This window comes from Adiantum capillus-veneris, chromosome 8, assembly GCF_014529385.1.
Source record: "Adiantum capillus-veneris isolate H3 chromosome 8, ASM1452938v2, whole genome shotgun sequence".
Lineage (NCBI taxonomy): Eukaryota > Viridiplantae > Streptophyta > Polypodiopsida > Polypodiales > Pteridaceae > Adiantum > Adiantum capillus-veneris.
The window spans coordinates 52,534,403-52,547,391 of NC_140938.1; the positions used below are offsets into that span (position 1 = coordinate 52,534,403).

The 12,989-nt window shown below is 44.9% G+C and overlaps 1 long non-coding RNA gene across 2 annotated transcripts in view; it reads right to left on the reverse strand.

Annotated features, from left to right (window-relative positions):
* LOC147452139 (uncharacterized) overlaps positions 1-1,994 on the reverse strand; it is a 69,431-nt gene extending 67,437 nt beyond the window's left edge. Inside the window, exon 1 of one of the 2 annotated variants that reach the window (XR_015188868.1) lies at positions 1,766-1,994. This is a non-coding gene — a long non-coding RNA (uncharacterized LOC147452139). The remainder of the gene's footprint in view (positions 1-1,765) is intronic. The other variant, XR_015188867.1, reaches the window with a different exon arrangement.
* Between the last annotated feature and the right edge of the window lie 10,995 nt (positions 1,995-12,989).

Consider the following 12,989-nt stretch of genomic DNA (forward strand, 5'->3'; position numbering starts at 1 on the left):
GTCCTACTGCAACAATTCATTGACAGGAGGAGAGTCTCACAACTGAGTTCTTGTCGGGTTTTTGGGAGCGATTGTGGGACTACAGGCAGCCAAGGAGAGTTACTTTGTTCCAGTGGCTACTTGCACACAGAGCTACAGCAGTTGGGAGCTCGCTAGTACACAGTGGCTTTTCGACACTCTGTGCCGCCTATGGCTATCCTTTGGAGAGTCAACGTCACTCTCTGTGGGACTGCCCCATGGCACAACACGTTTGGCATCGAGTTCTACGACTGATGCCTCTCTCCACAGCGTGACAGTACACTTGGGGTGTTTAAGCCTGGTCCACTCTCACGGACCCGGCGCTCCATTTTGAGCAAGCCTCTACCAGCACAACGATAGTGATCCAGAGGGGTCGACCTACACTTCAACTTCCCACAGAGCTTACCCCCCAAGAGTGGTGCAGCGAGAGAGAGGTGTGTTAGGAGCTCGTCTGTGGCCAGACACTCTGGTTCATTTGGGGGGCCCGCTATTTCCGTGTCTTCGAGCCTCGCCATGTTCTATCGGTAGAGACTATTCGTGACTTTTGTTTGGAGCTCATTCACGTTCTCAAGGGTCAGTTCGAGAGACTTTAGGGCAACTCCGACCGCATGCAAGAGCACAGAGAGGCTTTCCTGCGACTCTGGTGCCCAAGGCCTTTCATCACATGGACTAGGGTGCACCCAGATAGAACTACTGTCCACTTGTGTGGCTATTTCCTCCTCCCATTTTGTGATTTAGCCTCCATTGTACATATTTTGTTACTCACTAGAAGAGTCTCCCCTTGTTTTGATGTAGCCCTCTCCAGTAGAGGTGGTTTGTAGCCCTATGGGCAATTTTATTAACCAATGGAAGAATCTTTTTCTCGGAAAAAAAAAGTGTTAATTGCATGAGGCCATGGGCCGAGTCGAGTTTTGAGTTGACGAGATCAATGCGGCACGGATGCCCCTCACCCCTTTCCTCTTTCTTTTCTTTGCAGAGACTTTGAGCATGTACTTGAAAACTGAGGAGGTGGGGTGCAGGGGTTTGTTGATGATACTAGGTTGTACTTGCATGGACAAGAGGCCAATCAACATAGGGCATAGCAAGCTTTACACGTTTTTTGTGGGGCCTCTAGAGTGCTAATTGATTCGTGCAAGAATGTGGCTTTTTGGATCATCCACTCTCCCACTGTCCTAAATTCCGGATACAGGGTTTCATTAAGTCCCTCCTAGCGTAGCACTGAGATACTTGGAATGCCAGGTAAGGCTCCATTTGTCACTAGAGCAGCAGATTTCACTGCTTCTTCAGAGGCTTCTGTACTGGAGCTAAGCACAACTCTCTCCGTCAGGGCAGGTAGTGGTCACGAATCAGGTTCGCTTGGGGACTATGTGGTACATTACCTCGTGCTAGATATTTTCGAGTTCTTGCAAGAGCCAGGTTCAACAACTGATCACGAACTTCCTATGATCAAGGCAGGATGGTCAACCAGCCCGAGCCAACGTGCCTTGGTCAGTTGTCACTCTCCCTTTGGCAAAGGGGGGATTGGGCATCATTGATCCAGCTGATCAGAGTAGAGCATTAATGGGAATCTGATTGTTTGTGGGTTCCTTCCATGCGCTAAGCCTTGGAAGTAGCTCTTATTACAGCAAATTCAGGCCAAAGCTCTCCCGATAGGTGGCACTTGGGCTCTTGAGACTAGGTGGACCTTCACAAGGATGAGGAGGATCAGGACTGAGAAGAAGATGAGAGGATACATTGGGTAACTTACCAGCTTGGGAGCTTCTCCGCCCCGGCCTCTCTCAGTGACAGCCGACTTCTCATGAGGGGAGAGAGCGACAGCCACTGATCAGGAACCCCGTGCTTCGCACAAAGCATGGCCATACGTTGGGATGCACGCTTCCAAAGGAGGTTCAGCTTGAGAGGCCCACCTACTTTTGCGGTGGCCAGACCATGAGGGAGCGCATCCAAGCAGCACTCTCTAAAGAGTGGTAATATATTTTGAGCATAAGACCCCTGGCTGGATGGGTGCTTTTACTCGGCCAGAGCTTGTGATTGCAATCAGAGCATGTAGAGGGGAGGGCAGATGTCTCTTCGTTGAGGTTCAAGACAAGGACAGGTTTTAGAGGGTAGAGGAGTCGCCACTAGTTGCTAAATGCATTTATCAGCAAATTCAGGTGGTTTGCAGATGCTTCTCTCATTGATCCGGATCCAGCTAAAATAGACACAGACTGAGCTCGACCTCTCCCACGGCTATAGTGGGATCCGGAAAAGTGGTTCTGGCACAATCCTTTTGAGCCCCTCATGCCCCAGGTATCTCCTTCTCGTACACAGTCCATCTAGGATGACACATCCTTACAACAAGGACACCTATTCCAACAGCAAGAGAGCACTAAAGGCGACGAGGGCTCCCTCAGGGCCAGTCATCAAGCTTCATTGGAGTTAGATGCTATGGTCATAGGCACATTGAGGTCGGAAGATATTGTATTGAGAGATAACCTCCTCATAGACCTTTAGAGCTCCGTGTACTGTGTGGTTGTCCCATCGAGTTACGCGGACGATAAAGGGATGGTTATCATAAAACATCAGGTTAGCTTTCATCAAACTTTTAATTAATTACAATATCATTGATTCTACTTTTTTGTTTTTGGTTAGTTGTAAGATCCATTGTTTTGTAGGTGGATAGCTTGTACTCTGCAAACAACAGAGAGTTCCACGTTTTGCTGTATAAAGCCACCGAAGATTCCTTCAGGCTCTTATGGACTTTTCCAGAGACAAACTATGATAAATATTAGGCTTGCAGCATAGAATATTACAGGCACTCCAATGTGGTTTATAATTGGTCTATTTTAGAATGCTTTTTTTAATGCTTTTAATCTTTTGTTTGTGTTGTAGATATTTTTACTCTAAGTATATAGCAGATTGGATGGATTCCAACTTTTTCCAACTGTTATGACTTCAGTCCATCATGCCTGCCAAGAATTTTCCTCCAGTGTTCCTAGAAGCATGAATGAGCGAGTTACAGGCAATAGAGGAGAAGACGCACAAAACTTTCAAGATAAGACAATTACTAAAGAGATTCCTGGCAATGTCTCATGGGTTCGTTGTGACTTCCAATCTACTATGTACTAAGAGTGAAAATATCTACAACACAAACAAAAGATTAAAGGCATTAGAAAATGCATTTTAAAATATACCAACTATAAATCACATTCGAATACCTGTAATGTGTTATGCAAGCACAATATTTATCATACTTTTCCTTTGGAAAAGTCTATAAGATCCTGAAGGAATCTTCGATGGCTCTATACAACAAAATGTTGAACCTTCTGTTATTCGCAGAGTACAAGCTATCCACCTATAAAACAATGAACCATACAACCAACCAAAAAAAAAAAAAAAAATCAATCATCTTGCAACTAACTGAAAGTTTGATGAGAGCTAACCCGATGCTTTATGATAACTATGCCTTTATCGTCCGCGTAACTCAACGGGACAACCGCACAACACACGGAGCTTTAAAGGTCTCTCAGGAGGGTTTCTCTCAATACAATATCCTCCGGCCTCAATGTGCATATGACCATAGCATCTACCTCGTGAGCTGTGTATATTGGGAGGTAAGCTTTGATATACAACCACGCTAAGCTGCCTTCGACTATTCCCTCACGCGTCTGTTTCACATTAAGGGCCCTCATGAGCCGACCCCCATACTAGTTCATGTGGTGCTACTCCCAACACGAAGAGGGAGGCACCAAACGCATCGGTAGCCTTCTCTTTTCCTTTCTACGGTTCTATCGACAAGGAGTGGACTATGGACCTTCCTTTAGAGTGTTTTTTCCTACGTAGGCAATAGAGTTCTCACCATAGTTACCGGGGAACGCTGGTTAAGGGGGCTGGAACGCCACAACGGCGTCCGAGACATGGCCATGTCGGGAACATCTTGGAACGGCCAGGCGTTCCTGCACGTTAGCTCATACCGGAACGTGGGGGTTAGAACGGCCAGAACGGTCGACGGACAGGTAGACAGGCTGAATGGCAAAGGGGGGATTGGGCATCATTGATCCAGTTGATCAAAGTAGAGCATTAATGGAAATCTTATTGTTTGTGGGTGATGAGCACGTAGCAGTGTGTGCAAGTGATAGAGCAGGAGGAGATGTGCAGGAGCTGTGCTTGGAGAGGTGGTTATGTCCAGCAGAGAAGGGGGCGCTAGGGAACGAAGTTGCAGAGAGAGAGAGCACTACTCGATTTGTAGAGGAGAATAAGTAAGTGAGAAAATTGGCTCACATTCTCTTTATTAAAGTATAGGACCATTTTTAAGTTAGTGGCCAAGTTCAATGTGAACTTACATTGAACTTGGCCAAAGGTTAGTAACCTTTAAAAATGTACATGAAAGGGGTCATTTGGGCCTTTAACCCAACAACATCCCACTTAAAGGCATAAATGACACCTTTAACTACGTGACTCCCACCATCTGTATGCATAGCTGATGTTGTGCTTTGGGTAAGCACTTAGTGAGAGCATTTGCTAGATTTTGTGATGTATGGACCTTAACCAATGTGATAAGGCCATCCTCAAGCACTTCGCGAATGAAGTGATACCGCACATCGATATGCTTTGTGCGTGCATGAAACATGGCATTCTTTGCTAGACATATGGCACTCTGGCTATCACAACCAAGCATAGGTACCTTGTTAGGCAAACCAAACTCACTGCATAGACGTGCTAACCAAATGGCTTCTGTGGAAGCCTCAGTGGCTGAAATATATTCAACCTTTGTAGTAGACAATGCAACGATCTTTTGCAATCTAGAATACCATGAAACAGCACCTCCTGCAAGAGTAAACACATAGCCACTTGTGGATTTCCGTGTATCCACATCACCTGCCATGTCAGAGTCACAAAATCCCTTCAACTCCAATGGTCCTTTACAATAGCATAGGCATTTGTTTTTAGTCCCTTTCAAGTACCTCATAATGGACTTCACTGCATCTCAATGCAACCTGCCTGGATTAGCCATAAACCAGATCACAACTCTCACTGCATGGGCTATGTCAGACCTAGTAGCGATTATAACATACATAAGTGAACCACGAGCTGAAGCGTAAGGCACACTTTGCATGTCATTGGCTTCTTCCTTTGACTTGGGGCAATCATCCTTGGAGATTTTGACATATGGCTGTAATGGCACGCCAAGAGGCTTTGCTTCAGCCATGTTAAATCTGTCCAACACCTTTTCAATGTACTTTTCTTGCGACAAATACAATATGCGCTGGTTCCTTTGCCTTCTAACCCTTACTCCAAGTATGTGTTCAGATGTCCCAAGGTCTTTCATTGAAAATGCAGATTTCAGCTGCCCTTTAAGAGCATCAACAGTGCTTCTTTTCTTTGCAGCTATCAACATATCATCCACATAGAGAACAAGAATGATAGGACTACCATCCTCGTCACGTTTGGTATACAAACAATGGTCTGCATGGCTTCTTTTGTAACCATGTTTGAGCATGAAGCGGTCAAACTTCTTTTACCATTGTCTACATGATTGTTTCAGCCCATATAAGCTTCTATTGAGCATACATACCAAATGTTCCTTGCCAGGAATAACAAAACCCTCGGGTTGCTTCATGTAAAGCTCTTCCTCCACATCACCATGCAAGAAAGCGGTATGTACATCCATTTGGTCCATTTCCAAATCAAGGGCAGCCAGTATGGCAAACAATATACGCAAAGTGGTCATCTTCACTACAGGAGAGAACACTTCCTGAAAGTCTATGCCCTTGGTTAGAACATATCCCTTTGCAACCAGCCTTGCCTTATACTTGGGTTTTGCATCAACTGTCTTGATTTTATACACCCATTTGTTAGGAATAGCCTTCCTTCCTTTGGGCAATTCCACCAAATCCCAAGTATGATTAGCATGCAAAGCTTTAATCTCTTCCTGCTTAGCAAGCTCCCACTTGTCGCTGTGCTCACGTCTTTGCCTCTTTATACGTAAGAGGCTCTCCCTCATCTGTCAACATAATGTAATGCAAAGAGGGATCATATCTACTCACAATCCGTCTTGGACGAGTAGATTGCCTCACCCAATGATCCTCATTATCCGGTAATGGGTCTACATCAGGTGGCATGATAAAATCATCAACAATGGGCTGTTGAACATCATTTTCAACATTTTTTCGTGGCTGCAAATACCCTTCAGGAGCCTCAATTTGCTGCCCAACATCTTCTGGCTCAAACACCACTGGATCATCTACATTTTTAGCCATATGTGATGCATCCTGAGGGTCAAGAATAGGCCTAACAGGTGGTTGGTCATGCTGAAATTTAACCCTTTTATGGTCATGCTTTGAGGCACAATTGTTTTGAAGCAAACTTGGCTCATTAAAAACAACATCCCGGCTGCATACAACCCTTTTGAGTTGAGGTAACCAAATCCTGTAACCCATTTCGCCTTCTTCACCATATCCCATGAAAAGGCCTTTAATGGACTTGGCATCTAGTTTGCTTCTCAACTCAGGTCTAATATGCACAAAAGCTTCGCAACCAAAAATGCGTAAGTGATCATATGAAGCAGGCTTGCCAGACCAAACCTCTTCAGGGATATCACCTTTCAAAGACATGTGAGGGGATCGATTGCAAATATGCACTGCAGTTTTCAAAGCTTCTCCCCAAAATCCATGAGAGAGATTAGTTGTGAACAGCATGCATCTCACCCTCTCACAAAGTGTCCTATTAAATCTTTCAGCCACACCATTAGAAGAGGGGCTGTATGGCATAGTAAGCTCTCTCTTAATGCCCAAATTTTAACAAAATTTATTAAATTCATCACTTGTGAACTCCCCCCCATTGTCCGTACGCAAGCATTTCAGCTTTCTACATGTTTGGGTGGTCACAAATGCATGAAATTTCTTAAACGCATCAAAGGCTTCATCCTTAGATTTAAGCAAATAAACCCAAATTTTCCTAGAATGATCATCAACAAAGAAGACAAAATAGCATGCACCTCCCATAGACTTAGTAGGCATGCTACATATGTCAAAATGTACAAGGTCAAGCACACTATATTTACGAGAGACACCAGAGTAATAAGAACGCTTTACTTGCTTGCCATATTGACATTGATTACAGAAGTCAAGCTTTGTGCCTTTAGCATCAAGCTTGTTCAAAGTACAAAGTTTAGAAAGGCCCTTTTGGCTCATATGGCCAAGCCTCTTGTGCCATAACTCCATGTGAGACTTAATTTCAGCCAATGCAATAAACTTGCCCAACACGCCCTTTCCATGCATACAGTAAAGTGTCCCTTTCTTTGTGCCCTTTACAATCAGCCTTGAGCCTTTAGTCATTTTCCATGATCCTCTCTCAAACAAGATGTTGTAACCATGCACATTGATCTGACCAACGGAAAAGCAGACTCTTCTTGATTCCCGGCACATATCTAACATTATGTAAGACAAGCTCATTTGTGCCATCTATGGAGAGATGCACAGTGCCAATGCCCTCAATGGAACATGCATGATTGTTTCCAAGGTACACATGGCCATGCTTGCCTGCATCAAAAGTAGAGAAACGCTCCTTGATAGGAGTCACATGAAATGAAGCACCGGAATCAACTATCCAAGTCTGGGATAATGCATCATTGACAGTCAACAAAGCATCAATAAGATCACTCTTGGTGATTTGCATGTCTTGTGTATGAACATTAAGAGAGGCATCAAGATCATAAGCATCATCATCTGACAAAGTGACACACAAAATGTACTCTACATCTGACATCTCCTCAATCACAACACTAGAAGCCACATTGGCCTTTTCTTTGTCCTTTGAGCTATCATGTGCATCTATCTTGACTTCCTTCTTCTCTTTCTTTTTGTCTCCACCATTCTTTTTCCGTTCTAACTCGGCTTTGTAGTACCAATCGGGTTTCTTGTGACCTTTCCTGCCACACTGATAGCAAGTCACATCACCCTTGCCTTTGCTGAAATTTCCCCTTTCCTTACTCTTACTCTTACTCCTTTGTGCATATACATTCTTCTTCCCTGTCCTGCCTCTAACCATGTTGACAGAGCTACCTCCCTCTCCACCTGCTTTCCTCCTGATTTCCTCATTCAAGATAGAACCCCTAACACCATCAAAGGTCAAATTGGGGTTATTCGACAATGAAACCACCAATGTTTCCCATGAATTGGGTAAGGTCATAAGCAAGAAGATAGCTTTCAGCTTATCATCAAAAGGAGGCAAACCCGAATCTTGTAACTGCGACAAAGTACCTGTAAACAACGACAGGTTCTCTGCAGCGCTCTTGGACTCATGTAGCTGCATGCCAACAAGTTTTCACATCAAATGCACTTGGTTGACAAGCGTTATATTCTCATACATCGCCTTTAACTTCTCCCACACATCAAAAGCATTTGTGAGACCTTTCAAATCAATGAATGTCTCATCGGTCATGGCCATTTTAATATATGTAATTGCCTTCCTGTTCAGGCTAACCCATGCTTCATCCGATATATTCTGTGGCTTTACCTATTCAAGTGCCCCTTCACAATCCTTTAAAAATGGGATTCCCTGGATCCTGTCTTTCCAAAGGTCAAACCTATTCCATCGAACCTCCTAATCTCGAAGAGGTTCTTCACATCCAAAGAAGATGAGGCCATAGTGCTTCAAGGAATTGAGAGAATCGAGAGAAGGTTCTCAGAAGGGATAGTCCAAGCAGAAGCTGCAGGTCAAATCGAGACCAAGGTCAACACAGAGAGTGGATCTTGGTGTGAGAGCATTGCAAAGCTTACGAGTGTGTGTACACACACACTCAGCGTCGAGGGCAGCAATGTGACAAGCAAGGAGCAATTGGGGGAAGTCGAATCGAGGCTCCATAGGAGCTTGGAGGGAATTAGCAAACAGTGATATGGAGGGAATTCGAGAGGCCAGAGCATTTCCAAGCTTGACATTGAGCCAATTAGGCAGCATGCAATTTTGGTAGTGGGCAGATTCGGGGCTGCAGCGAGGCTTGAAGCAAGCAAACACACACACAATGTGTGTGTGTGTATAAGCGGGCAATCACAAGCATTGCTTGGATCATCCGGGCAGCAAGTGGAGATTGCCGAGCAGCTCATGCTATCTGACAGCGCTGGAATTAGCGAGCAGGGGAAAGAGGCCGCGAGGGCACAGGCCGGCAGTCCTTGCATTCGCTAACACACACACCGCTCGTCCTCTCTACACGCTCGTCCAACAGAGTCAGCTTTCGACAGAGTGCAGCGAAATCTTTTTTTTTAATTTCAAACTTCATAGTGTGTGTGCAAGGGCTCATTCCCACCGAGCGTGCGACTAAATCCCCCGACTCCTCTCCTCGAGCTCGTGAAAAGAAAGACAGTTTTTCAGAAATTGCAGTTGTGTGAGAGAGAGAGAGAGACAGCTTGATTAAGAGATTGGAAGATACTTTCTCGAACAAAAACAAAAAGGCAAGCTTGACACCGAGCTTGCCAGCGAGCCCAAGCAACACACAGAGCGAGTGAGTGATTGAGAGACAAAGACCAGGGTCTCATCATCGACATCAGCGATTCTCTGATTTTGACATCGACTTCTTCGACATTGTCACCCGACTTCGACGTCCGCACACTGCGTCTGACGAGCTTGAGAGCGATCTTGACATATCGGCTTCGAGCATTATCGTTTTATGGCTACTTGGCTAGCCACTTCCGCCCAGCGGCGGAAGGCGACATCGACATCGACACCGCTCATGCGGACCGGCACGACACTGCTCATTCGGCGGATCTCCGACATCCGACCCAGACACCAAGCGTTCCCCCAGACGAGCGCGTTCCCGCTATCGACGACCGTGCTTGCGACATGTGCGGGTGAGGTACCTCTATCATAGAGGAGTGACACCTGGCATTCGCATCGAGTGCACGAATCGCAATGTACGACACAGTTTACGGATACGAAACCTTTGGCAGCTATTCGACTAGCATATTTCTGCCCGGCGGCAGAAATCGGCACATAGCGGCACCGACATGCAGGTTACAGGTTACAGGGGGTTTTTCAGCCCATTCACTCACAGATTCTCTAGGTTACCAGACACAGCGCTTTCATAGGCGATTCAGCAGTCATTTCGACAGCAGATTCTCTACGGACAGATGCGTTGACATATGCATTTTGTTGTGAGCACACATAGTGCTATTGAGCTCTTTTGAGAGCAGATATCCCCGCAGGGATCACTTTCACTGCATGCAGTAGTTCTTGGCGCCTGTTTGAGCGCGGTTTTACTCATGTACGTTGAGTTGTGGACACTGCCCACTGTACTACATGTGGAGCCTTTTTTGGCTATTTTAGTAGTTTTTACCGGCCGTTTCTGAGACTCGGACCGGAAGAGCCCTTTTTGAGACTGTGGCTAGTCCATTTGTGTCTGCATTAGCCTTTGGAGGGTCGATAGCGTGAGGTTTTCTTTGAGCTGGGGTGTGCTCGAATGTTGAGACACCTTCGGTGATACATGTAGCTGGAGTTCCCCTTTACGATACCCTAGCCATAGGATATGTATCTGGATGGTTATTTATGCTTTTGCCACCGAGTTGGCAGTCACACAGTAGTGGTTTTGTGTAGCAGATGCCCAGTTAGTGCAGTTGGCACATTTATATGCATTTTGAGTTGAGTTTTGACTCCTCATACAAAGGAGACTCTACCGGTTTTCCTTCCCGCGAGTCGTGACTTTCATTGTTGGCACTTTTGAGTCTATTTCGGTTGAGATTTTGCTCCCGATACAAAGGTTACTTTGCCCAAATTTCTACAGCTTCTCGCCATAGTTTAGCACCTCTCAAACACTCTTGTCAGCGATGGCTTCTTCTTCAGAAAAGGAGGAGTATTTCATTCGAAAGTTCGATGGCAGAAACTTCACCATGTGGAAAGAGCGCATGAAAGATGTTTTGATAAACAAAGGCCTCTCAGAACCGTTGAAAGAGCGTGCAGAGGATGATGATTATACACAAGCTCAATGGGAGCTTTTGGATGCAAAAGCCATGGCTACGATACGTCTACATCTAGCCGAGTCAGTCTTCTTCACTATCATGGGGAAGAAAACAACCAAGGAACTTTGGGATAGCTTATGTTCAACATGGGAGAGCAAAAGTGCATCCAACAAAGTTTTTCTCATGAAAAATCTTATGAAGCTCAACATGAAAGAAGGTAGCACAGTTTCCGGTCACTTAAATGAGTTCAACTCCTTGTTCGGTCAGCTGACATCTCAGGGCTTTAAGGAGTTTGACGATGAACTCAAGTCTATCTTCTTGTTATGCTCTCTACCCAGTTCATGGCATATCTTTTGCACAACCATTAGCAATTCAGCTCCGAATGGCAAGTTAGAGTTCAATGCTGTCACAGATGCGTTGCTCACTGAAGTGATTTGTCGTAAATCTCTCGATAATGCTAGTCATGGAGATGCATATATGGCTGGCAGTTCAACCAAGGCAAGAGTCCGTGACAGGAACAAATACAAAAGCAAAAGTAGAGAGCGAAATCCTCGTAGTCCTAGCAGACATAGGAACCAAAGTAGAGACCGCAATGCCAGAAATGTCGAGTGTTACTATTGCTACAAGAAGGGTCATTACAAAAAGGATTATCGCAGTTTCCTAAGAGATTAGAAAAACATACAAAAGGATAATTCTGGCAAAGACAAAAGTGCAGTAAAGGTTGAGGAGCTCAATATTGTTGAGTCTCCCATACCTACCACTGCAGTAGAGGATGCTCCTCCTCCAGTGATGCTCATTATGCCCATAGAGATTCATGCCGAGGTGACAATAGATGCCTCAGATGTTCTCATTTTCACTTCAGATCTCACTCCAGATGCTTTGGTTGCACAGGATGAGGGTTATGCACATAATTGGATTCTTGATTCTGGTGCAAGTTTTCATGTCACACCGCATAGAGAGTGGTTTTCCTCTTATGCATCCATGCATGGAATAGTCAAGCTTGGTGATTCCTATGAGCTCGACATTATTGGCATTGGTGATGTGAAACTTCATATGCATAATGGCACTACTTTTGTGTTGCAGAATGTCAGACATGTGCCCAAGCTTACGAAAAGCTTGCTTTCTATAGGGCAATTGGATGATCTTGGCTACACTACACTTTTTGGTAATCGTTCTTGGATGATCCGCAAGAACAACCTTATCATGATAAAGGTAATAAAAATGGATCCCTGTACTCTTTGTTTGTTTCGAGTATCGACGAACACTCTATCTATGTTGTCGAGCTGCAGTCTCTTCAATTGTGGCATAGCCGGCTATGGCATATTAGCCAAAAGGGAATGAAAACACTTCAGCGTTTTGGCTACTTACATGTGTTAGAGTACACGGACTTTCCATTGTGTGAGCATTGTCTATATGGCAAACAGACTAGATTAACATCTTCGCCATTGAATAAGAAACTAGGTGAACCTCTAGACTTGGTGCACAGTGATTTGTGTGGTCCAATGCCACATAAAACTCTAGGGGGGGCGAACTACTTTCTGACGTTCATAGATGATTCTACCAGAAAGGTGTGGGTGTATCTCCTTAAGCGTAAGGAAGAAGTCTTTTCGACATTCCAAAAATTCCTCGCCATGGTTGAGAACCAATCAGGAAAAAAGCTCAAAGCTTTTCGCACGGACAATGGTGGAGAATGCGTCTCCACAAAGTTCAAGGATTTTTGCGATAGAAGAGGCATTCGGCGGCAGTTTACTGCTCCATACACACCTGCACAAAATGGGATAGCTGAAAGAATGAATCGTATGATTCAAGAACGAGTTGTCTCTATGATGTCTATGGCAAAGCTTACTCCAGAGTTTTGGGGGGAAGCTGTTCTGACAGCACTACACATCATCAACAGGTCACCTAGTTCTCCTTTGAATTTCAAAATTCCAGAGGAATTATGGACTAGCAAAAGCCCAATCTATGAGCATTTACCTGTATTTGGATGTGAGGCATATGCACATGTGCCCAAAGAACTTCGTCGAAAGTTAGATCCCAGATCAG